We start from the raw sequence: 24,270 nt of genomic DNA, 5'->3' as shown, positions 1-24,270 counted from the left end.
TAAACAAAAAGATTTTGTGAGAAGACACCGCTTAGGAAGCAGAGAGCTCAGCACTAACTTGGAATTCACTGAACATGTGGGCTTCTCTCACGCTAGACCGGGAGCTCCTTCATGGCTGGGGCAGGACGGGCCCTGCTCTTAGTAGGTATTAAGGGACGGAGGGAAGGAGGGATGGATGGATGGAGGGAAGTGGTTTCCGTTTCATTCTGTGAAACTGACCCTTCCTTTGACATACAGTGTTTTCCCAAAAACAAGACCGGGTCTTACATTAAAGTTTGCTCCAAAAGACGCATGAGGGCTTATGTTCAGGGGATGTCGTTCTGAAAAATCATGCTAGGGCTTATTTTCCAATTAGGTCTTATTTTCAGGGAAACACGGTATCAGTGGATGACTTCTTTAAAAACAACAGTGAGAGAGACAAAACCACCCTGAAGAGCCAGATCCAAGAGAAAGGAAAATTCATTCAATGTGGTGAAGATGTCCTGTAGAGCACCTCACACACTCCTGCTTTCTCCTGGACACACCTGGCTGGCAGAGACACACACACTGTTTCCAGGAACTTCTAAGTCCCTGAAGCTGACGCTGGGCAGTGAGTCCACCCCAGCTGGCGCATGGAAAGAGGACTTGCAGAAATCAATAACTACAAAGAGAAGAGCAGGAACCAGGTGAGCAAACACCAGGCACAGATTAGAAGCTGAATTAGAGGCCAGGATGGGGACTCACCCCACACCCCACTCTTTCGGTGGGCTGGGAAGCCATCGCACCAACTGTCCCGGAGGGACAGCATGACCCAAGTGTGGAAGTGGGAAATCATAGATGTTTCTAGAGGAGCCATCTAGTACAACAGGGACAGGGGCGGCATGGGGGAGGGGAGGGGTCACAAAGACAAGCTGGGCAGAGTACCAGGGGCAGGATATGCGATGGGAGCATCCTTGTTCCATGCACCAGGGGCTGGACAGGAGGGGAAAGAAAAGGATCATTCCCACTCTGCTGAGCTAACGGTGTTTCCCCAAGAATAAGACCCGGCCGGGCCGTCAGCTCTAATGCATCTTTTGGAGCAAAATGTAATATAAGACCCGGTCTTATTTTAATATAAGATGGGTCTTCTATAATATAAGACTGGGTATAATATAACATAACATAACATAACATAACATAACATAACATAACACAATACAATACAATATAATATAATACCGGGTCTTATATTAACTTTTGCTCCAAAAGACGCATTAGAGCTGATGGTCCGGCTAGGTCTTATTTTCGGGGAAACACGGTAGTACGGGTCATCCCTAAGCCAGCCCAGGCTTTGGGGCCAGGGAGCCCCAGGGAGCAAAGCACACAAACGTCCTGATTCTGCTTTCCCCCACCTGTGTGGGCAAGCATATGGCACCAAGAGGGCACTGGATGGCTGTCCACTGGGCTCTGGAATAGCCAAATTTTCCTAAATTTCAGGAAAAGTGAAGGACAAGAAGCGGAGCAATCATCCTGAGCCACCTGACCACTACCCTTCCTCAGCACCTGCTGTCAAGGCCCGTAACAGTGCCCCACCCGGACCCAGGGGAAAGGGACACAGAGCCGCTGGCCCCTGACTTCCAAGCAAGAGCCAACAAGCTCCCTATATCCCAGAATACCCCGGGCTTCGGGCACCACCTGCTCGTAACAAGCCTTTAGCATCCCACAACAGCAATAGGTGAGAAGACCATCATGTCCAACCCGTTCCTTTCCCAAACTGGGCACCTCAAGCTCAGAGAGGGAGAGTTTCTTGCTAGGGTCACACAGCAGCAGAGGGACAGAGCTGCACCTCCAACCCCAGACTCCTGACTCAAAAGTTGGCTTGGGCACTACAGGATTCACAGACTTAGGGGTGATTGACCCAGGAGCTTGCTGAGTACCATGAAGTCCTGCAAAGTGGGACCAGAAAGAAGTCAAACCCAGTAATGAAGTCCTGGTCCCTAGAGGGGTTCAAGCAGAAGCTGGACAGACGATCACACGGCAGGAATGATGCTTAAGAGACTGAAGAACAAGCCCTGGGCTTTGCAGGAGGAGAATGACATGGACATCCCCTCCTTGTTGTGGTACCTTATGATTCTTCCCCCGTGAAGCAGCCCGATAAGCAGTGTCTGATAAGGTACTAGTGAGGAGTCTGTGCGATGGTCTTCAATCCGGGTGAAGTTCCTCCAGCCCAGGGGGTGGCTGGCAGGTGAAAACCTGTCTCTTCAAAGTCCACCTCCCCATCGGACAAAGTTGTCCCAGGGTCTGGGGCCCACAAACATGCTTTACTTTCTTTTAAAATCAGAATAAAGAAACTCAATTTTTAGGTCAGAGAAAACGTGTAACAAATAATGTTCTTTTACTCATCTTTATACCCGAGCCGTCATAAAATGTAATTTTTTATATTTTTATGGCGGAAGGAGGTCCCGAAAACCAAAGTGCCTCAGGCCCACAAAAGTCACTCATAATGGGGACCTCCCTCCCCCATTTTAAAAACCACTTTTATGAAATATACTGAGCTCCAATGTAAGACTTCATTTATGAAAGGGTTCTCTGGATAAAACAATTTTTTAAATCTCGTAGGGAGTGAAAATAATGGTTTTCTCTACAAAGATTTAGGGTCTCAACTTACAAACAACTGAAATGTGGTGTCATATGAGTCACTGAGCTTTTCCAAGCCAGAGACTCCTTTCCTTTGACACATTTATGCCTCCCCGTTGTCATGACCAATCCTGATGTGTCACTGGCTTTAGGGGTCAGGATGTCTTAGTAAGAAATGCAGACACACTGTGCATTGTACTTTCTTTTCATGTTATTACCAATGTATCTCTTGAGACACGGAAAGTTCTGGATGGACAATAATACTGCTGACCTCTTCAGAAAGGGATCCGACACTTCAGACTCACTTCCAAGCTCAAACCGTGACCCCCCTCCTCCTTATTCTGAAAGGAGCAGTTCAAATCTAAAGGAGGGAAACCCTCAAAGCTGGATAAATTAAACAGTCCCATGAAGAAAAAGGAAAATCCTTAAAAAAACAAACAAAAAAAGACTTGGGCAAGGAAAAACATCCTACTCAAAAGACAGTCACCTACCTAAGTGAGGCTCCGAACCTGCACTGTGTGAAAATAAACGTTGCTTGGGGAAGTCTTAAAAGCTCACATTCTTGACCTCCCCCTCCCCCCAACATTCAGAAACAGCAGGTTTGTGGATGGGGTTGGCATCTGCTGGCTGCTCTAGTGCAGGAAACCCAGACCACCCTCAGAAAAGTCATCCACTAAGGATGAAAGGGGGTTTAGGGGTGTCCCGGCTTGCTGGGCCATTGTTTCCTGGTCCCAATTAGGAGGTAAGGCTCAGCCCCACAGGGCCTCTTGTTTAGTAGCCTCAGAAGTGAAATGGGCAGTGTGGTGGGCTTCTCTCTCAACATGCAACACCCTACACACACACACACACACACACACACACACACACACTTCCTTTGTTTTCCCAGCTTTAACCTCCTCGGCGCGACTCGCCCCCACCCTGGGGCTGAAGACCTGAGAAGTGGAGGCCTGACATCTACCCCCGTGGGCACGATGTCCACGTGGTACGGTTCTAGGCCAGAGTCAGCTCTGGCAAGATGGAATGGAAGCCAGAAAGCTTCACCTGCCTGAGATGGTGAGAGAGAAGAACTGATGGCCAGAACCTGTGAGGGCAGAATGCCATTGTCACACCAAGACCAGATGAGACAAGCTGCTCAGCAGAGCAGGCACCAAATAGACCTGTAACAACCATGAACAACAAAGCCCCAAGGGCTAGAGTGGCTCAGCTTGCTTTCAGAGGCCAAAGGGGTACAGTGGATACTTCTGTTTCTGCCTACTCAGCATCTCTTCTTCCAATAAAGACTATGACACAATCTAAGTGGTTTCAAAGGGCTACCCCTAGGCCCCAACTCTAGGAGAATCAAAAAACCCATGCCTGTCCAATCAGAATAACACAGCCTCCTAGCACTGTGACTGGCTCAAGGATGAGTCTGTGACCCAAGCTGGGCCAATGAGGAGCCTTCCTTAGGACTTTGGTTGAAACCATTGGGAAACAGGTGCTCTCTTTCCACTGGGACTACAGCACAGGTGAGAAATAAGCCTGGTGATTATCTCTGCCACTACTTAGGGAAGGCCTGCCTGAAGAATAAGTCAACACAAGGAAACAAGAGCTGAGACATGGATAGCAACGCATTTCTGACAACATTATCTAAGTACGATCTGGGTCTAGCTCGAACTTTTCAGTAGGTATACCAGTAAATGTCCCTTTTGACATACGCAAGTTTGAAATGAGTTTCTGTCACTTGCAACCTAAGGGGTCTCGACTAAAATGGATGGTCTCTTGTATAAACTGGCAGATTTGGTTTAAAGGCATAAAGAATTTTTGCTTTGACCCTGGGCAAGAAACGCCACCTCTTTCAGTTTCCAGTTCATCCCAAGCTCCCAAGGTTGTGGTAGAGAATTAAGTAAATCACAATGACTCCATGAAGCACCTGGGACGTTATTTAGCATCTGGAGGGCTTAATACATGTCAGGAAAGAAAGTAGCCGGCTATAGGAACCCCCCACAGGCACCCCCATTTACTAGGGAAAAACATAATAGTCCTACAATGCCGAGCCTGCGCATAGCTGGGCAGAGCGAAATGGCCATCAGAGACCCAAGACCAAGGAGGAGCAGCCAGAAGCCCTTTCTTAAGAACCACAACCCTTACCATGTTCCCAGCACATTACAGAGCTCAACACAGTCTCATGTCATCATCTGTCCCCACACCCCTATTAGAATGAGACTCTCAAAAGTACAAAGTGGCACAGCTTTTACCAGGGCCAATTTGGGAATGCCATTAAAATGGAGAGCCTCTTCCAGGATGCCATCTTCCCGAGTACCCTCACAAACGCAAAATAACATTGATAGAAGAAATGCTGGTGGCTCCTAGTCATGAGGGAGTGATTAGGACCAGATTTACCACCCACTTTAAACAACTAAGAAACTGGACAAAATACATGAAACAATGATTGCTAGACACCGGTCAACAGACCACACAGTACAGTAATCCCTGCGAGGAAAAGCAAACAAGGTAGGTCCTACAATTGTCCCAGCTGGCTGCTTGGAGGATTTCCAGGCTGTGGTACAGGGAGGGGAAACCCAAGCAAGGTTCAAGGGTCTCCCTGAGTTGAGGAGACAGAGTTAAGAACTGGGCAGGAAAAGGAAGCCAGAATATGCAGGATGCAGAAACAGAGGTGAGAGAGGTGCCCAAAGGGTGAGCTCTAATTCTATAGCTGCTTTCGCACTGATCATTACCGGCACGTAAGAAAACCGAGGCTGGAATAAGAACCACCAGGAGGAACCTGGCAGAACAACTCTCAGAGCTCACACACAGCTAAGACTGGTTCACATTCCCAACAGCCAAATGGAGAAATCTCATAATATACAGGCCATCAGATTGGGTACTCAGAAAGGTCCGGCCTCAACAGTGGGAAAAAATCAGTGCTAGAAAGGGGGTTGGAACACCTTTTCTGTAAAGCGCCAGAAAAGTCAATGTTTTGTAGCTTTGTGGGTCATCGTGGAATGAAAACAGCCATAGACAATCTGTGAACAAATGAGTATAGCTGTGTTCCATTAAAATTGTATTTATAGCACAAAAATAGGTGGCAGACCAGATTTACCCCATGGGCTACAGTTTGCCAAACACTGCTCTATTCTGAAGACTGCTCTGGTCCTACACAATGTAACTGCTGTGGTAGGCAGAATAATGGCCCCCCAAAGATGTCTTTATTCTTATCCCCAGAACCTGTGAATATGTTAGGATACATGCAAATAGCACTAAGCTTGCTAATCAGATGATCTTGAGAGGGGGAGATTAACCTGGATTATCTGGATGGGCTCAATGCCAAGGTCTTTCTAAGTAGAGGAGAGAGGCACAAGAGAGAGACATAGAGGTGGCAGCATAAGGAGAACTCTGCCCAACCTTGCTGGCTTTGAAGACAGAGAAATGGAGCTAGAGGCCAAGGGACATGGGTATCCTCTAGAAGCTGGGAAAGGAAACAGATTCTCCCCTAGAGCTTCCAAAAGGAACACAACCCTGCCAACACCTTGATGTTAGCCTAGTGAAACCCATCCTGGACTTCTGATTTCCAGAACTATAAGTTAATAAGTTTGTGTGGTTTACAGCCACTGAATTTGTGGTAATTTGTTATAGCAGCAACAGAAAACTAATACAACAGCAATAACCAGAACAAAGCACAAAAATATTTAAAGAAATATTAAAACATCCAGCCATGAACAATGTAAAATTCACAATGTTTGTCAATCAAAAATTACTAGGCATGAAAGCAGAAAAACCAATTAATAGGAAGAGACCCAGAAATGACACAGATGATAGACTTTAAGGACATAAAACAGCTATCATGAACATACTCTATAAATTCAATAAGGTTAGAGAAAGACACCGGAGATATAAAAAAGACCCAAATAAAAGTTCTAGAGATGAAAAATACAATGCCTGGGATGAAGAACAGATTAGATACCAGAGAAGAAAAGACTGATGAACTGGAAGACACAGCAATAGAAACTACTAATGGAACTCAGAGAGAAAAAAGATGGACAAAGATAAACAGGGCATGGACATGCTGTGGAGCAACTTCAAATGGTCTAATACACATGCAATTGGGGTCCCTGAAAAAAGGAGGGGTGGGAGTAAGGAGAGAAGACATTTGAAGAAATAATGGCCAAATTTTCCAATTTGATACAAACTATAAACCTAAAAGCTCAATGAATCGCAAGCAGAAGAAACACAAAGAAAACTATTCTCAGGCTCATCACAATCAAATTGCTTAAAACCAGAACTAAAGAGAGCATGTAAAAAGTAGTCAAACAGTTTAAAAAGACATAACATACAGAGGAACAAAGAAAAGAATTACACCCAACTTCTCATCAGAACCAATTAAAACAGAAGACAGTGGAGCAATATATTTAAAGTATTGAAAGAAAAATAAACAGTCAATCTGGAATTAGATAGCGAGCAAAAATATCTTTCAAAAATAAAGAAGTATAAAAGCTAAAAGAATTTATCACCAGCAGACCAAACCCACAAGCAGTGCTGGTTCTCAGATTACAATAGCCAAAAAACTGACAACACCCAAAATACCCATTAAAAGGGGACTAGTTAACTATATAAACTATTGTAATAGATCCTTAAAACGAATACTGAGCATGGATAAAAACTGAAGCAGATCTACTGGGGCTCATGTGGACTAACCTTAAGACATCCCACTAAGTGAGAAAAGCTAAGCTGTAAAACAATAGGAAAGAGTCACGTTTGTGCCTATAAATGTGTAAGAAAAGACATAGTATGAATATGCCACTGTCATTAGTGCTTACCTACTGCAAATGGGGCTTAGGAGGATGGGAAGCAATGTGAAGGGGCCCTTCCCATTTGTATTCTTCGTTCTACTTACTTCTCTGTCATCCGAATTGTCGTTTTCAACGAACATGTATTCATGTGATTTCCAGTTAAAAACTTAAAAAACAAAACAGGTCCTTGGCTGGGAATGGAGACAAGCCCAATGGACAGACAACTTCTTATTGGGCCAATTACTATTTATGACGTACTCAACTCGGGGCAGGACAACATCCATTCCTTCAAATAGTCTATTTCATTCTACCCTGAATTCCATCCTTGGGCACACGTCTCAATGAAGGGCTCACAGAAGTCTACATGAACGCATTACAAGGATGCTCACTGCAGCTGTGTGTGGGGTGGGGCGAAGTTAAGGCAACCTGGTTGTCCATCACTAAGAGACGGCTGGGTGAAACGGGGTGGCTGCGCTCAGAATCTAGAAGTAATGTAACGGATCTCAAAAACCTGCAGTTCAGGACAAAAGTGAGAAACAGAATGCGATCTAGACACCGCAGCATTGATGGGAACTTTTTAAAACACACACACAAAACAGCAGCACACATTTGCAAGAGCACATACACGCAAAAAGATGCATGGTAAATACATGGCTTGGAGGTGGGGAGGAGCAGAGGCAGAAGGAAACGGGAAATAACAAGAAATGACTACATGAAGCAAGAAAGGATTGTAATCCGCCAAAAATGATCATGCACCCTAAACTGAGTATAATTAACTTCACCTGCTACACATGAGCTTAAAAAGGGGCACAGGTAACATGTGAGTGATTATGTGCTGGGTGCTTTACATGTGTTAACTCATTTAACCTTCATAATTAGCTCTCTCGCGGGATTCTCTGATCTCCAGTTTATAAAAAGGAAACTGAGACATATAGAAAAGTTGGGCAATCTGCCCAAGGTTACACAGGAAGGAAGTAGCAGAGGTCAGAGTTGAATCACTGGCTAGGTCCAGAGGCTGTGTTCTTCACCCCCACTAGGCAGCCTCTGACTCTACCTACCCTCCTTACAATGAGAAAATCTTCTCAGAATCACAGAAATTAGAATTAGAGGCTGCATTACATCTCATCAGACCCCTTCACGTGGATACAAAAACAGGCCCCAAAAGGCATGCAGGAGGTACCTCGAGGCCAAGAAAACCAAGCCCAATTTCCTCCCTCCACAGTACACTGAGTCCCCCACTGCTTCAAGAACAATTAGAAATGTGGAGAAGAAACAAAACAAAAATAATCTGAAGAACAGTAACATGAAACAAAAAACATTATGGGTTAGGAAACAAGGGAGAGACAGGACAGAGGGCAAAACTTGCTTCCAGGTTTGTGACCCAGGCCCATACACAAGAAAGCCCAGGGTTCGGCCACAAGAAGGTGGCATTTATGAGCTACAAGACTCCATGAGAACTCTGTACCTTGGCTGGGCCTGCCACTCAGCTGGGATGGGGACTCTAGCCAGGGTACACAGGGCTTTGCTGGCCTGGGTTCGTCACGTCCTGGAAAAGCCCATGAGGCTCTGGCACAGACGCTGATGTATCAGCTAATGTCTCATTCAAGTTGTCAGCGTTTTGTTAGAGCCAATTCAGTGGGTAATTAAGGAAAAAGTTGGGACCAGATGGGGAAGCAGATGCTAGCTTAGCCATTAAGTACAGTTCCTTGCAAGTGTCTGTGAAAACGCTGTGCTGGCCCAGTCCGAGAGAGAGGGGCTGAAGTGACAGCAGCCCAGATAGGAGTGGGAGAATGGAGGTGCCCATTTTAAAGATAAAGAAACTAAGGCCAAGAGAGGTGAGGAGATTTGAGGGCTGTTGGAAGGATGACAGAATGGAAGGAAAGGAAAACCAGAAGCTTGAAAACACAGGGGTGATTCTACCCTGAGGAAGAACAGGAGACAGGGCAGGACCCCCCCAGGCAGAAAACAGAATCTCCAGACACAGGGTAGAAGATGATGCTAGGAGACAGGAGCCTGGTTCTAGCTTCAGCTCTGCCACTTCCCTGCTGCCTCACCTCCCATAAGTCACTTTCTTCTCTGTGCCTCAGTTTACACATCTGTAAAATGGGGGGAAAGATTCCTGCGCAGCCCACTCAAAGGAATGATGAAGTTAACCACTGTGCATAAGTGTTGAGTATAGGAAATGGAATACCTGGGTTTGGTTCCTGGCTTTCCCGCTCACCAAATGTGTGGCATTTCATTTAGCCTCAATTTCTTCATCTGTAAAATGGGAGTAACTGTATATGTCTCACTTGTATGTCGTGAGAATCCAATGAGTTCGTAAGACTTAGAACAGCCAAAGGTACAGTGTAAGTGTGCAAGTTACAACCCCTACTACTGAGACTACAGAGCCAATAAAAAATGACCACTGTGATATTCATGGAGCTTGGTCGAAAAGTATTGACGTATCAATGGTAAGTGAAAAAAATGGGATATAAAGTTGTATGCGCTATGATGACAGTTACATTACAAAGGAAAAAGGTATACAGAAAAAAGACAGTTAACATAGAGCAATGCTAATCGTGATTATGCAGTGATATCACAATGATGGATTTATTTTCCCCTAGTTCTCAATATTTCAAATTTTAATATTTGAATAATTGTTTTTGTAACAAAAAGGGGGTGTTAAATACGAGTTTTAAATGTTGGGTTTTTTTCATTGGGCACCTTTATAACACTAGCAGGACAGAATAAAAACAAAAACCAAAGGCAGTGGTAACCTAACCTGACATTGAACCCAGACCTGCAAAAGGATGAAAGAGGAGAGTCCTGTGAGACGGAGGCACAAGGAGCACTAACATCTCCTCACTAACATCCCCACCCCTAGAGACTGACCATCGCAACGTAAAAATAGGAGGCACTATTTATGTAAAGTTCTAGACCAGGTAAACTCATCTAACATGAAGATAATCAGAACAGCTGCTGCCTCTGGGGGAGGAGGTGGTAACTGACAAAGGACCGAGGAGACATTCTGGGAGATGGAAATGTTCTCTATTGCAGTAGGGGCAAGACTTACATGGGTATAACTATTTATCAAAACCTTCAGCTATGATTATCCATTTTACATATGTAAGTTGTGCCTGAAACAGCTGTAATAATAACCACCATCATCGTTATCATCAAGTGGGGAAGTAGGTGGAGATACAGATGATAAAAAAATGGCAACATGTTGATGACTGCTGAAGCTGGACAATGGGACACGATGGGTCATAATGCAACTTTGTTTACTCTGCATACTTTTGGAATTTTCCATAATAATTTATTAAATAGGAGGAAAAAGGTATGGTGGTTTCTCCAAAACGTAAACACAGAATTACTACATGATGCAGCAATTCCATCACTGGGAATATACCCAAAAGAACTGAAAGCAGGATCTCGAAGAGATATTTATACACCTATATTCATAAAAGCCTATTCATGATAGCCAAAACGTGGAAGCAACCCATCAACAGATGAATGGATAAACAAAATGTGGTATATACATACAATGAAACACTATTCAGCCTTAAGCAGGAGGAAAATTCTGACACCTGCTACAACACGGATGAACTCTGAGGACGTTATGCTAAGTGAAATAAGCCAGTCACAAAAGACAAATCCTGTATGATTCCATTTATATAAAGTAACTACTTTTCGTGGACGGCAAGTAGAATGGTGGTTGCCAAAGGCTGTAGGGAGGGGACAATGGGGAGTTAGTGTTTAATGGGTAGAGTTCCAGTTTTGCAAGATGAAAAAATTCTGGAGATTGGTAACAGTAATGTGAATACACGTAAGATTCCAGAACATACACATAAAAATGATGAAGATGATCAATTTTATGTGACATACATTTTACAATTAAAAACTTTAAAAAAAAATAAAAACAAGGCCCTGAAATCTAGAAGAGTATTTCATGCACAAGCCAACCACTGAGGAATTTCTGCTAGATGTTGGAGAGTTGGGTACAAATCAAAGGACATCACACTGGATCAACTAACTGCCACCTCCTTGAGATTCTGACACAGAATCAGCAAGATGAAAAACAAACATGGCAGGGCAGTGAGGTGGGGAGGTGTGACAGGACCTACAAGGATCCCCAAATGCAGAATTTCTACAGAGAAATCCCAGTGGCAGCTAAGCTTTTTCCAGCTAGGGCTTTCCAACTCAATTCTGACCCCATCAGGAAAAAATCTGGGCACAGACCCCTGAGCGCTTCAGTATAGCTTCTCTAAACCAGGTGAAAGAACCCAGACTTCCTTCTCTGAGACTGAGATAACCTACAGCCCCAGCCAGGGCCCATTGAGTCCCAGCATCATTCATCTGTCACATAAACTTACAACTTCTGGCCCTCCCCTTTCAATTTAAGATCCGAAGCAGCAGCTACTGATACCACTTTAGAGTACATACCTTACCAAAACATAGCTTTCCTTATTTAGAATGAATAATTATCTCTTCTTTTTAAGAATAAATGCGGCAAGTAGGGGGAGGGCAAATGAACTAAAATTATGTAACAAAAAAAAGATAAGCATGCCACTCAAAATTCAGCGAAGGAATGTGAAAAACATAGTTTTACTGTAGAAAGCTGAAATAAATTTAAACGCACTCTCCTTTGCACTCTCAAAAAACTTAAATACAATGTAAGAACAGAGTAAAATGACAAAAAAGCTCAAGGAATTGAAACACTGCAAGGAATCAAATAATGCCACTGCAGAATTAAAACCAGCATCAGAAGCAGTGAAGAGCAGAACTGTCAGTGCAGAAAACTGAGTAAGTGAGGCAAAGGAGAAACTTGAGAAGCACTTACAAAACTCCGAAGAAATAAATAGACTAACATAATCAAAAGAAGAGATAATTATGGAAAACAATAGACAAAGATGGGTGTGTGTATATACATATACATATATATGATGCCAAAAAATGTATACATTTTGTATACAAAAATTGTATACAAAAATGTATACAAATGTATTCTTTTGACGAAAAGAAAACTGTATTAAAATTGTAATACTTAATATATGCCGATAACAAAAGATGAATACAAGTCACGTTTGACTTCTGCAATCACAAGAGGTGCTCAAAGTGGTTACCATCAGCGTCCAGATACTTCTGATTATGGCAAACTACTGCTTGAGCAACGTTGACCAAAGTGTTCACTTGTATACATTTTTTTGGCACCCTCAGTGTGTGAGTGTGTGTGTGTGTGTGTGTGTGTGTGTGTCACTCCAAAAACAGATGAGACCCATGGAACATATGGAACAAAAATTTTCCTATTATTGAGAGTGAAATCTGTAGACTGAAAGCATATACCATGTACCTAGTAAACTAAAACATAGACGTTGCCTGGAATAATCTTTGAATTTCAAGGGTGAAAAAGCATTCCAGAAGGCTAGAGGTGGGGGGATGGGGAAGTCAACCACAAAAGAAAAATATGGCCTTTGAATTATCTTCTGCAATATGAACATGACTACAGAATAGCTATAGAGTGCTGAAAGATAAAATATATAACCCAAAAATGCTCTATTCATCTAAGTTGCCATTCACGTGAGAAGGAATCAAAAATATCTTCCCATGGGGGCCAGCCCAGTGGCTCAGGAAGTTAGAGCTCTATGCTCCTAACTCCGAAGGCTGCCGGTTCGATTCCCACATGGGCCAGTGGGCTCTCAACCACAAGGTTGCCAGTTCAATTCCTCGACTCCCACAAGGGATGGAGGGCTGTGCCCCCTGCAACTAACAACAGCAACTGGACCTGGAGCTGAGCTGTGCCCTCCACAACTAAGACTGAAAGGACAACAACTTGAAGCTGAACGGCACCCTCCACAACTAAGATTGAAAGGACAACAACTTGATTTGGAAAAAAGGCCTGGAAGTACACACTGTTCCCCAATAAAGTCCTGTTCCCCTTCCCCAATAAAATCTTTAAAAAAAAAAAAAATCTTCTCAGTTACTTAAGTACTAGGAATAATTAAATGAGAAAAAAAATACACATTAGGTATTATAATAAATATAAATAGACATACTAAAAGACACAGACACTAAGACTGTTTTTAAGTTTAAAAAACTACATGCTATCTGAAAGAAATATCACTATTTTTTAAAGGGCATACAGAAAGGTTAGACGTAAAATAAATAATGTAAAATTATACCAGGTAAATTCCAACAACAGAAAGCAGGAAGTGCTTTATGAAAATCATTAGAATTAAAGGTGAAAACAGGAAATGCATTAAAAAATAGAAAAAGAAGAAAGCATAAAAAAGGCCGAGGGCCTATTTTTACAGGTTAAAGGTAATAAATCTATAATAAATAATAAAATGTAGCAGACTGGTATAGTTCTGTTAAATAAAGTAGCAATAAAATATATAAAGTAAAATATAAAGAGCAAAAAGTAAAATCAAAGGAAACATAATATTGAAGGACATTAACAGGTTCTCAAATTCTTACAATAATAAATGGAAAAAACCATACGATTAGGGCTCTACAAGGAATCTGAAAATGTAATTAAATAATGTCGATGATATGTGAAATTGAAAAATATATGTATATAGCAAACAATAAACCCTAAAAGTGGAAATTACTTTTTCTACAAGCAAATGAAACATTTACACAGACTAATGTTTGAAAAGGAGTCCAAAATTTTCTATAAATTACCAAAAGCAAACCTATAATATCACTGGCAACATTCTCTCACAATAAACTAAAAGTAAATAAAAATAAAAACTAATGCAAAAAAAGGAATCACACAAAAATGTAAAATGGTACTTTTATACAAAGGGGACAGCAAAACTAAAATTATACAATATTTAGGGGAGAAAATAGTAACAACACTTCACAAGGCTTATGGGATGTGACCAAAAATGTATTCTGAGGAAAATTCATTGATGAAGCACTTTTATTATTAATCGACAAAAAAATAAAGAGCTAAGAATTCAATTCAAAAAATAAAATCTAAAGAAAGCAGAAAAGTGGGTTTATTTAACATAAACATAATAATTTGGAAATGTTTTAAGCAGTTAGAATTAACAAGTTACTTTAAATTTTTAAAAGGTGGGCTATAAAAACAATAAATAGGCCTGGATATTAGTATTTAACCAAAAGATAAAGAAAAAAAATACCCTACAAGGAAATCTGATTAGGAAATATAGCCAAACAGAGGACAATTAAAAAAAATTGTTTTATGAAAGTACAGTTCAAATTCTTGATGAAATGGAAAAATTTCTAAGAAAATACAAATGACCAAAACTATTTCAGCAAGAGAAAAAAACCAAAAACTTATTGAAGAAAGGATTACAGTGGAAAATAATTATCTCCAACAGCCTAACAAGATAGACAGTTTTGAAAGTAAGTCCTTTTAAACTTTCAAAAGATAGATAATTCCCATGCAATATAAATAATTCCTGGCAAGAACTACAAATAAACATCTGGCATGCACGCTTAAATGCTCATTTCCTACACTCTTACAAAACACTAAATTGTTTACACATGACAGGGCCTCAGAATCCTTCTCAACACAGCAATCTCAGTAGCTACCACCAAAAGGTACATAATTTGAAATGTATTTATCCTTGTTGTTCCAGATCACTGAAAATGATGGAAGCCTTTCCAATTTATAACCCACTGTACTAGCATAACCCCCATAAAAATGATAAAAACAGCACACTAAAAATAAAACTGCAGGACAATCTCACTAATGAATAAAGACACAAAACACTGCAAAATAGACCTAGGGTGTATTAAAATAATGAAACACCATAAACAAAATGGGTTCCTTCTAGGATGGTTTAATATTGGGAAATCTATTAATATAATTCATCACATCAGCAGATCAAAGTAAGAAAACCATATGGCCATCTGGATACATAATGAAAAGGCATTTGTTAAAAATTCATCATTCTTTTTTCCCCCTCTCATTACTAAGTAGCTTTATAGTGGGGGATGGGATGATTCACACCCCACTGCAAAAGAAAAACTCAAATACAAAAATGTGAAAATCACTCCTAAATCATACCATTCACTTCCACCTTGATTAAAAGAAAAAAAGAGAGAGAACTTAGCAACTCTGAAGGATGCTTAGTAATAAAGAATACATATCGGAAACCAAAATAAAACTTCATATTTGATTACAAAACACTATAATCCTTCCAACTAAAAAAAGAAATAAGACAATGAATACCTCTTATCCCTGCCATTATACAAATTGCTCTGGAAGGTCTAGTCAACGCATAATACAAGTAAAAAAGGACAATATTGCAGAAGGGAAATGAGTATTGTTTGCAAGATATTCTCACCTGCCTAGAAACCACAAAAAACTATTGGAACTAAGAAGATAATATTGTAAGTTATCTACTAACAATGCAGCCATATAAAAACCAGTAGCTTTTCTATGTACTTGCATTAATTAGGCAAAATATATAACGAGGGAAATGATCCCATTTACAATTGCAGTCAAAAATATAAAGGACCTAGAAATACCCTTAAAAACAAATGTCCAAAACTTATGGAGAAAACTACAAAACTTTACTGTGGGTCATATAAAGGAGCATAAATGAGTAAAGAGACAGACTACGTTACTGGCCAGAAAAACATAATATTATGAGAATGTCCTTCCTACTCAATTCAATGCATAAATTTAATACAGTCACAAGGAAATTTTTACCTTGGAAAAAAATTATTCTAAAGTTCATCTAGTGGAATATGAGAGTAATGAAAATTTTGAAAAGAGAATAATTGGGAGAGATGTTTACCAAATATTAAAGTATTTTAAAAGCAATGCTACCAAAACAGGGTGGGACTAGAACTACCAACTCTTTGTTGGATCTTCTAGGGAGTTCCAATTGGGTGAAAAACTAAAGTCAGTACGCAGCTGAGTCTGTTGGGTCTGTGTCTGTACTGTAACCTATTTCATGCCTATTCTAGTTCCACCCTCTCTTACGTAGTTATTACAACTTTAAGTTGTAATAACTTAAATTATTATGTACATTTGGAAAATATACCCATCTCTCATATCTACCCATCTCTTGGTCACAGTACTACAGTGAATTCATCAATCCTTTTTCAAGCCTTAGAACCGCCCAGCTATGGATTAAGTGGGGCCCATGAAGCCATCCAGCCCAGGAGTAGCAAATGTGATCTAGACCACCACCACACTGCCTTCTGAGTGGCAGACATCACCAATTTATCTCTGCAACTCTTTCCCACTATGACCCATCCACGAAACCAATACTGCTGAAATTCATAATGAAACCCCCCGGACATCTCTAAAGTCCAATCCCTTCATTTTATGGATGAATGCGTTTTTATCGTCATGACAATTTTGCAAGGCAGAGCAGAAAAGCTCATTACCTCATATTCTAGACAACGTTTCCAAGTGGGAAAAATAACACCCCAAACTCAGCTGAGGCCTGATAAGAGACAGAGCCCTCAGTACGAGGTCTCTTTCACCCATCCAGTCCTACAGTCCGTCCACTCTCTATGTCTTATACCCCGATGGACTTAGTGGGCCTACACAAAGGTTCCATCTTCTGTGCAAGAAAAAAAAAGTCATATGGAATTAGCCAGCTAGTCCTTATATAGGATTTACCATGTGTCAAGCACTGTTCTAATGCTTTTAATGTTTACCCATCTAATTCTCAATCTACCCATTTTATAGATGAGGGAGATGGTGCCAAAGGAGGTTAAGAAATATGCCCAGTCGCATGATCTGAAAGGGGCGGATCTGGGCATTGCATCTGGCTATGAAGTGCCCATCCTTAGCCATTCTGCTGTAGGCTTATCTGAGCAGGAACCTAGTACCGGTTTTTCCTGGGGCCAGAGCACCACCGTGTGCCACAGCACTTAGTCCCACACTGCACACTCCTGCCAGACCTCACATGAGACTTGTGTAAAATTACACTGTAATGAACAACTTCATATATACGCTATTCTTATATTTTTAAATCCACTCCTTTGGATATATGCCCAAAGAGGGATTCTTAGGTGAAAAGTAGATATTAGTTTAACACATTTCCATACTAAACACACGGGGCGGGGGGGGGGGGGAAGGGGGAGAGAGGGAAAGAGGGGGAAGAAGAGCGACACACAGACACACACTTGTGGCCATTTCCTTCATAGGCATTCACTGGAAAGGAAATACTAAAACTCCTCAAAAAATGTTTTGTTGACTCACTTTATATTATAAACAGGTTCATGTTCAATTATGAAAACTTAGAATATATATGCGAAAGAGATTAACTGAATATTCTGGTGGGTCCCCATAAAGGATAATCACATTTTGGGCAGAATTTTGTGATTCATCAGCTTTCAAAGAATTAGATTTACAATAAAATATACTCAACACTAAAAATTCACTAAAGATAAGTTCATCTTTCTTTGATGATTCATGCTATTTCATTGGCCCAGAATGCTCTTCTCCATCCCTTTGCTGCCACAGACCCATCTTTACACCCACAAATCCTATCCTGTCCTTCAAAGCCAAGCTCAAATGCCTCTTCCTCCAAGAAACTGCCCTGGGTTCCCTTCACCAGGACTCATCTTTCCCTTCACCAAACACCCCTGGCAACCAGTTTTAGAGCACTGAACACTGTTTACAGCACATGATAGATGGCTGTAAACAGAATTCATATAGATTCAGCATCTTGGCACCTATCAAGAGTCACACCCATAGTTGGGACAAATAATTTAATGGATGGTCAGGGGATGGATAAATTCAGAAGGTGTTCAGAATCTCAAAAGAAGAAGGATTATCATCCAAAAATGGGTTATCAACATAAATGCAGACAAACAAGTTATCAGAATTCTTGCTAACAATGAGATTTAAAATATTACTGAAAATTTAATATTGGTATAAGTAACTAATGCAAGGAAGAACATGAAATGAACAGAGATCATCTTGGAGAGGTGTGGAATTTCTTTTTTGCATATATATTCTAGGTTTTCTCATTGAACATGAACTCCTTTCATGATAATAACGTCAATGAAACATTTTTTTAAATAATTTACTATATTTCTTTTCCAAAACAACAGAAGCTGCCAAAGCTGAGTACCAATAAATAACCCCAAACAAGCAAGACATATGGAAATGTATTAAACTAACGTGTACCAGGTAGTCTCTCTTTGGGAATATATCCGAAGGGGATGGCTGTAAAATACCAGAATATTTTATACATGAAGATGTTCTTTCTTTACAGGGCAATTTTATAAAAGAAAGATTAGAACCAACCTAAATGTTAAATAAACTATGTTCACTCTCGTCTGTGAATATTATGCAGTTCTGAAAAATAATACTTAGGAAGACAAGGAAAATATGGGGGGGGGGAGGCAGGAGGCAGAACTCTAATACAGTATGAGACAAATAATAAAAATGTTTACAAAGTAACTAGAATACAATGCACCAAAATTTTAATAGTGACTGTAAGGGGGCTAGAATGTATTTAGCACAATCTTTTTATTTCCTAATTTTCTGATTTCTCTGTATTATCATTAGGTTACTTTAATTATTTAAAAATTAACCTACTAAAACAAATGTTACCATACATCTAACCGCAGCTGGGGAATAATCCATTTAATAATACCTGTTTCAAATAAGCCATGACTGCCGCTTCCCATTCAATTCAACAAGCATATACTAGCACTACTCTGTGGTAGGCACGATGGAGGCAGAGGTATGTATGGTCCCTAAGGAAAGGTATCTATGCGTCCATGAGACATAGCGTGTTGTTAAAGGAAGTCCATAGGCTTTGAGTTTGGGCAGACCCAGGCTCCAACCTTTGCTCTGCCACTTCTCAGATGTGGTAAACGAAAGCACCAATTAGCTAGCTATGTTAAGTTACCTACCTAACCTCAATGAACCTCAGTTTCCGTATCTACGGATAATGGCCCTGAGGCCAGTCTGAGTAACAAGGAGTCTGTCCAATGAAGGAGCCCACCAGAAAACTGCCCCAACTTGCACACACAATTTATATGCTACTTTGTAAGTCTGTTCTCTTTTGTTGCGACCTTGGGATTTGTTTTCCTGTGGCTTGCACTGTCAACAACAAAGATGTTTTGTATGCCATACTGTGTAACATTTTGTAACAAATTGTTTATGTCATCAATGCCATTAGATTCTAATTTATCTATACTTAAATCTAATTGATGCCACTTAGTATGTTTTCAATATTTTTTGCTAAAATTCAATATAATGGTAAATTTATTAGCATATAACAAAAGTTTAAAATAAAAATGTCATTTATGTACAAAGCAGCTCAAAATGTTATTAAATGCATAAAATAGTCAGAATATCAACTTTTTGTTTTTTGTGGATTTTTGACACATTTTGGGGGGAAAAACTTGAACTCAATAAATGCAGTGAAAGAGTTAAGACATGATTCTAGTGTTAGAGTTTATGTTAAAGTGATCAAATTAAAACAGTGTTATACCTATACACCCAGAGAACATAACAGAGTCTAGAAACAGACCTAAGTATATGGAAATTTAACATAAGATGAAGATGGCATTTCAGGGAGTTAAAGATGGATCATTCAATTTTGGTGCCACAGCAAGTAGCTCACCATTTGGGAAAAAAATAGAGCCTGATTCCTATGTCCCTCCTCTAGAGCAAATACATTCCAGATAGATGAACAATTTAAATATAGGGAAAATAAACCTATACAAAATAATAGATGAAATAAGAATGAACATTTACATAAATTATTTTTGTTTTGTTCCCAGGTACTTAATATTATAAATATTTCTATTATGAGTTCTCAGACACATCTCGCATGGTATACAGGCACAAGTATTTCCTGAGTGTACAGCAGACCCCCTTATCTACAGTTTCAGTTTCAATTACCCACAGTCAACCACAGCAGAAAATATTAAATGGAAAATTCTAGAAATAAACAACTCATAAGTTTTAAACTGTGTGCGATTCTAAGTATATAGCACGACGAGCTCTCCACAGTCTGATGACGATGAATCACCCCTTTGTCCAGCATAGCCACGCTCTATACGCTACCCACCCGCCAGTCACTGAGTAGCCGTCTCAGTTATTACATGGACTGCTGTGGCGTCACAGGGCTTGTGTTCAAGTCACTCTTATATTTGTTCAAAATGGTCTCAAAGTGCATACAGAGTAGTGATGCTGGCAATTTGGAGGTGCCAAAGAGAAGCCATAAAGCGCTTCCTTTAGGTGAAAGGTTTGCGTGCATAGGAAAAAACATAGTTACAGAGGGGTCTTGGGCATCCATTGGGGCGGGGTGGGGGGTCCTGGTATCCCCCACAGATAAAGGAGGACTACTGTATGTTCCTAGAAGACAAACTGTTGATTTGTTAGGTTACATAAATGTTTAACTTCTGTTTACCATCTTAACCATTTTAAGTGTACGGTTTAGTAGTGCAAAGTAGATTCCCAGTGTTGTGCAACAGATCTCTAGAACTTTCTCATCTGGCAAAACTGAAAGGTTATACCCACTGAACAACATCTTCCCATTTCCCCATTCCCCTGTCAACCACCATTCTGCTTTCTGTTTCTGTGAGTCAAACTACTCTGCATACCTCATAGGAGGGGAATCATACAGCATTTGTCTTTCTGTGACTGGCTTAATTTGACTTAGCACAATGTCCTCGGGGGATTTCCTTCTTTTTTTAAGGCTGAATAATATTCCATTTTATCTATTACCACATTTTATCCATTCATTCATTAATGGACTGTTACTTCCACCTCCTGGCTATTGTGAATAATGCTGCAATGAATGTGAGTGTACAAATATCTTTTTGAGATCCTGCTTTAAATTCTTTTAGGTATATACCCAGAAGTAGGATTGCCAGATCATATGGTAATTCTATTTTAATTTTTTGAGGGACTGCCACACTGTTTTCCACAACAGCTGCTCCAACAATACATACACAAGGGTTCTAACTTCTCCACATCCTCACCAACACTTACTTTGGTTTTTTTTTTTATAGTGGTCACCTTAATGGGCGAGGTGATAACTCATCGTGGTTTTAAATTGCATTTCTCTAATAATTAGTGATGTTGAGCATCTTTCATGTGCTTGTTGGTCATCTGTACAGAGAAATATCTATTCAAGTGTTTTGCCCACGTTTTTTAATCAGCTTATTTTGCTATGTATTGTTGAGCTGTAGGAGTTCTTTATATATTCTGGAAATTAACCCATTATTTGTTATATGATTTGCAAGCATTTTCTCCCATTCTGTAGGCTGCCTTTTCCCTATAAATTCTTAATGTGGAGAAATCTTTTTAAGACTGACACTAAAAAAAATATAAACAGAATCCAAAACACAAAAATGTACACCTTTCATTTCACCACCACCACCACTAAATAACATTAACAAGGTTAAAAAAAATAAGTCTAGGGGGAAAATAGTTGGGACCTAAATAACAAAGAGTCAATATCTCTAAAATCCAAAGAGCTTTTTAAAAATAATAATAAAGGAAAAGACAAATACCCCAAGAGAAAAATGGGCAAGATGCTTGAACAGGCAATTCACAAAAGAAGAAATGTAAATGGCTAATAAAAATATACCAACAGATATCTGACCTCATTAATTTGACCATCCAGGACATCAAAGATTAAAAACACTGGCAATACAAGGTAATGACCACAACGTGTAAAATGAGCACTGGTAATTTCCTGGGAGAAATGTAACCTATACCACCTGTGGAACGTGAGTATGCTGTAATTCAGCAATCAGCCTTCCAGAGAGTGATGCTAAGGAGATTAGCATACAAGTGAGAAATGTCCCATGTAAAAAGATTAGAAATAACCAAAGCCCAATAGGGTACTGAATTTTGGAACATATATACAGTAGAAATACAATATAGCTTATAACGTAATAATAAAGGTCTCCATTTACCGATAAAGATATCCATGAATTTAAAAAGAAAACAAAAAGTTACAGACCAGTACGTAGAATATAATCCCATTTGTATTAAACCATAACCATATATATTTAAGTATGCAGAGAGATAAGTTGAATAATGTTCATTGACATGTAAATAGTGCTTATCTCTTAGTGGTAGGATTTGGGTATTTTTTTTTAGAGAATAATCATATTCTTCTGTACGGCTTTAAAGTTTTTGTAATGAACGTATTATTTTTATAATCAGAAGGAAAAAAAAAGGACTTCCACTCGGAAAAAAAAAAATAGGCATGGAGAACTAACTCTTGGACAGCTATTTCACACTCAGAAACCAGTATGGAGATAGACTGGGACGGTGTGGTCAGAAGTCCTGAGTTCCAGTTCTGGCTCTGATACTAATTAATTGAATGACCATGGTCAGTTACTTAGTTTTGTGCCCTGGATTTCTCACCTGTAAAACAGAAATAATGACGTATGTCATGCAGTTATTTTGCGGATAAAGAGACTAATACTGAGTAGGTTCTTAATAAATATTAGTCTCATTCTCCCACTTGAGCTCATTATTGAAAGCACTGGACTATACCTGGCACTCATTAGATAGCAAAATGTGTCAGGTGATTGAATGGGATAGATAAGTGGGATGGATGGATGAACAGACAGTCATATGGAAGGACAGGTATCTAAAGGATGGAAAGATGAAATGGGTGGATGGGTAGAGAAAAGGCTGGATAGGTGAATAGCTAGACAAACAGACTGTTGGGTAGACAGATGGTATGGCAGCCTGTATTTTCCAAACATGACTACATCAATATATATCCCATCTCACGTGTTCAATGTGATAATGACACAACTCCATAGAGAGCTGGGGTTCACGTCTCTCCTTAGAGCTGGGGCACATCATTGCAACTGCCTCAACCAACAGACTGAGGTGAAAGTTATGCTGCATTACTTCTAACACTAAGTCATGCTTCACTCTGTCTCTCTTAGAACATGCATTTCGGAGCCTAAGGACACCATATTGAAGTTAGCCCATATATTAAGCCTCCATACTGGAGAGACCACATGGAGATGATAGATAGATTAGACAGACAGATCTCTAGCTCTTCGAGTCTCCCAAGCCCAGGCACCAAATATGAGAGTAGAGAAGACTTTGAAGATGACCCCAGCCCCAGCCACCACACGACCACAACCACAACCACAGAGAGACCCTAAACCAGACCAACCAACTGAGCTATTCCCAAATTCCTGACCCAATGAAACCATGAGAGACAATAAATAATTACTGTTGTCTTAAGCCACTAAGTTCTGGGGTGATCTGTCACACACAGCAATAAACCTAACACAGATGGTGAGATGAGTATGTGGGTGGGAAGATGGAATGATGCTGAATGGATGACTTCTCTGTGAGGAGCCCTGGAAATCTGCAACACCTGGCGCTAATGTCCAGCCTTGTATACCTCTTGTTTCTTCCAATAGCCTCCTGCTACCTTCCTATTCCAAAGCCTTTCTCACCTTAGCTGTTCATACCTAGTACTTCCAAAAGCCGGCCCTCCAAGCTCCAACTCTCTGATTAATTGCTCTCCTGCCCCTGAACAAACTAATAGCACATGCTTTCTTTTTTTTTCTTTTTTTTAAAGATTTTATTGGGGAAGGGGAACAGGACTTCATTGGGGAACAGTGTGTTCTTCCAGGACTTTTTTCCAAGTCAAGTTGTTGTCCTTTCAATCTTAGTTGTGGAGGGTGCCATTCAGCTTCAAGCTGTTGTCCTTTCAGTCTTAGTTGTGGAGGGCGCAGCTCAGCTCCAGGTCCAGTTGCCGTTGCTAGTTGCAGGGGGGGCAGCCCACCATCCTTTGCGGGAGTAGAACCGGCAACCTTGTGGTTGAGAAGACGCGCTCCAACCAACTGAGCCATCCGGGAGCTCAGCGGCAGCTCAGTTCAAGGTGACGTGTTCAATTTTAGTTGCAGGGGGCGCTGCCCACCATCTCTTGCGGGACTCGAGGAATTGAACTGGCAACCTTGTGGTTGAGAGCCCACT

General features: G+C 40.5%; 1 protein-coding gene across 19 annotated transcripts in view; it reads right to left on the bottom strand.

The window, feature by feature from the left end:
* Positions 1-24,270, bottom strand: part of ZNF618 (zinc finger protein 618) — a 170,021-nt gene that overhangs the window by 132,807 nt on the left and 12,944 nt on the right. The gene's annotated exons all lie outside the window — the stretch shown is intronic.

Source organism: Rhinolophus sinicus, linkage group LG04 (assembly GCF_036562045.2).
Source record: "Rhinolophus sinicus isolate RSC01 linkage group LG04, ASM3656204v1, whole genome shotgun sequence".
Taxonomy (NCBI): domain Eukaryota; kingdom Metazoa; phylum Chordata; class Mammalia; order Chiroptera; family Rhinolophidae; genus Rhinolophus; species Rhinolophus sinicus.
This window is presented reverse-complemented; position numbering and strand designations above follow the sequence as displayed.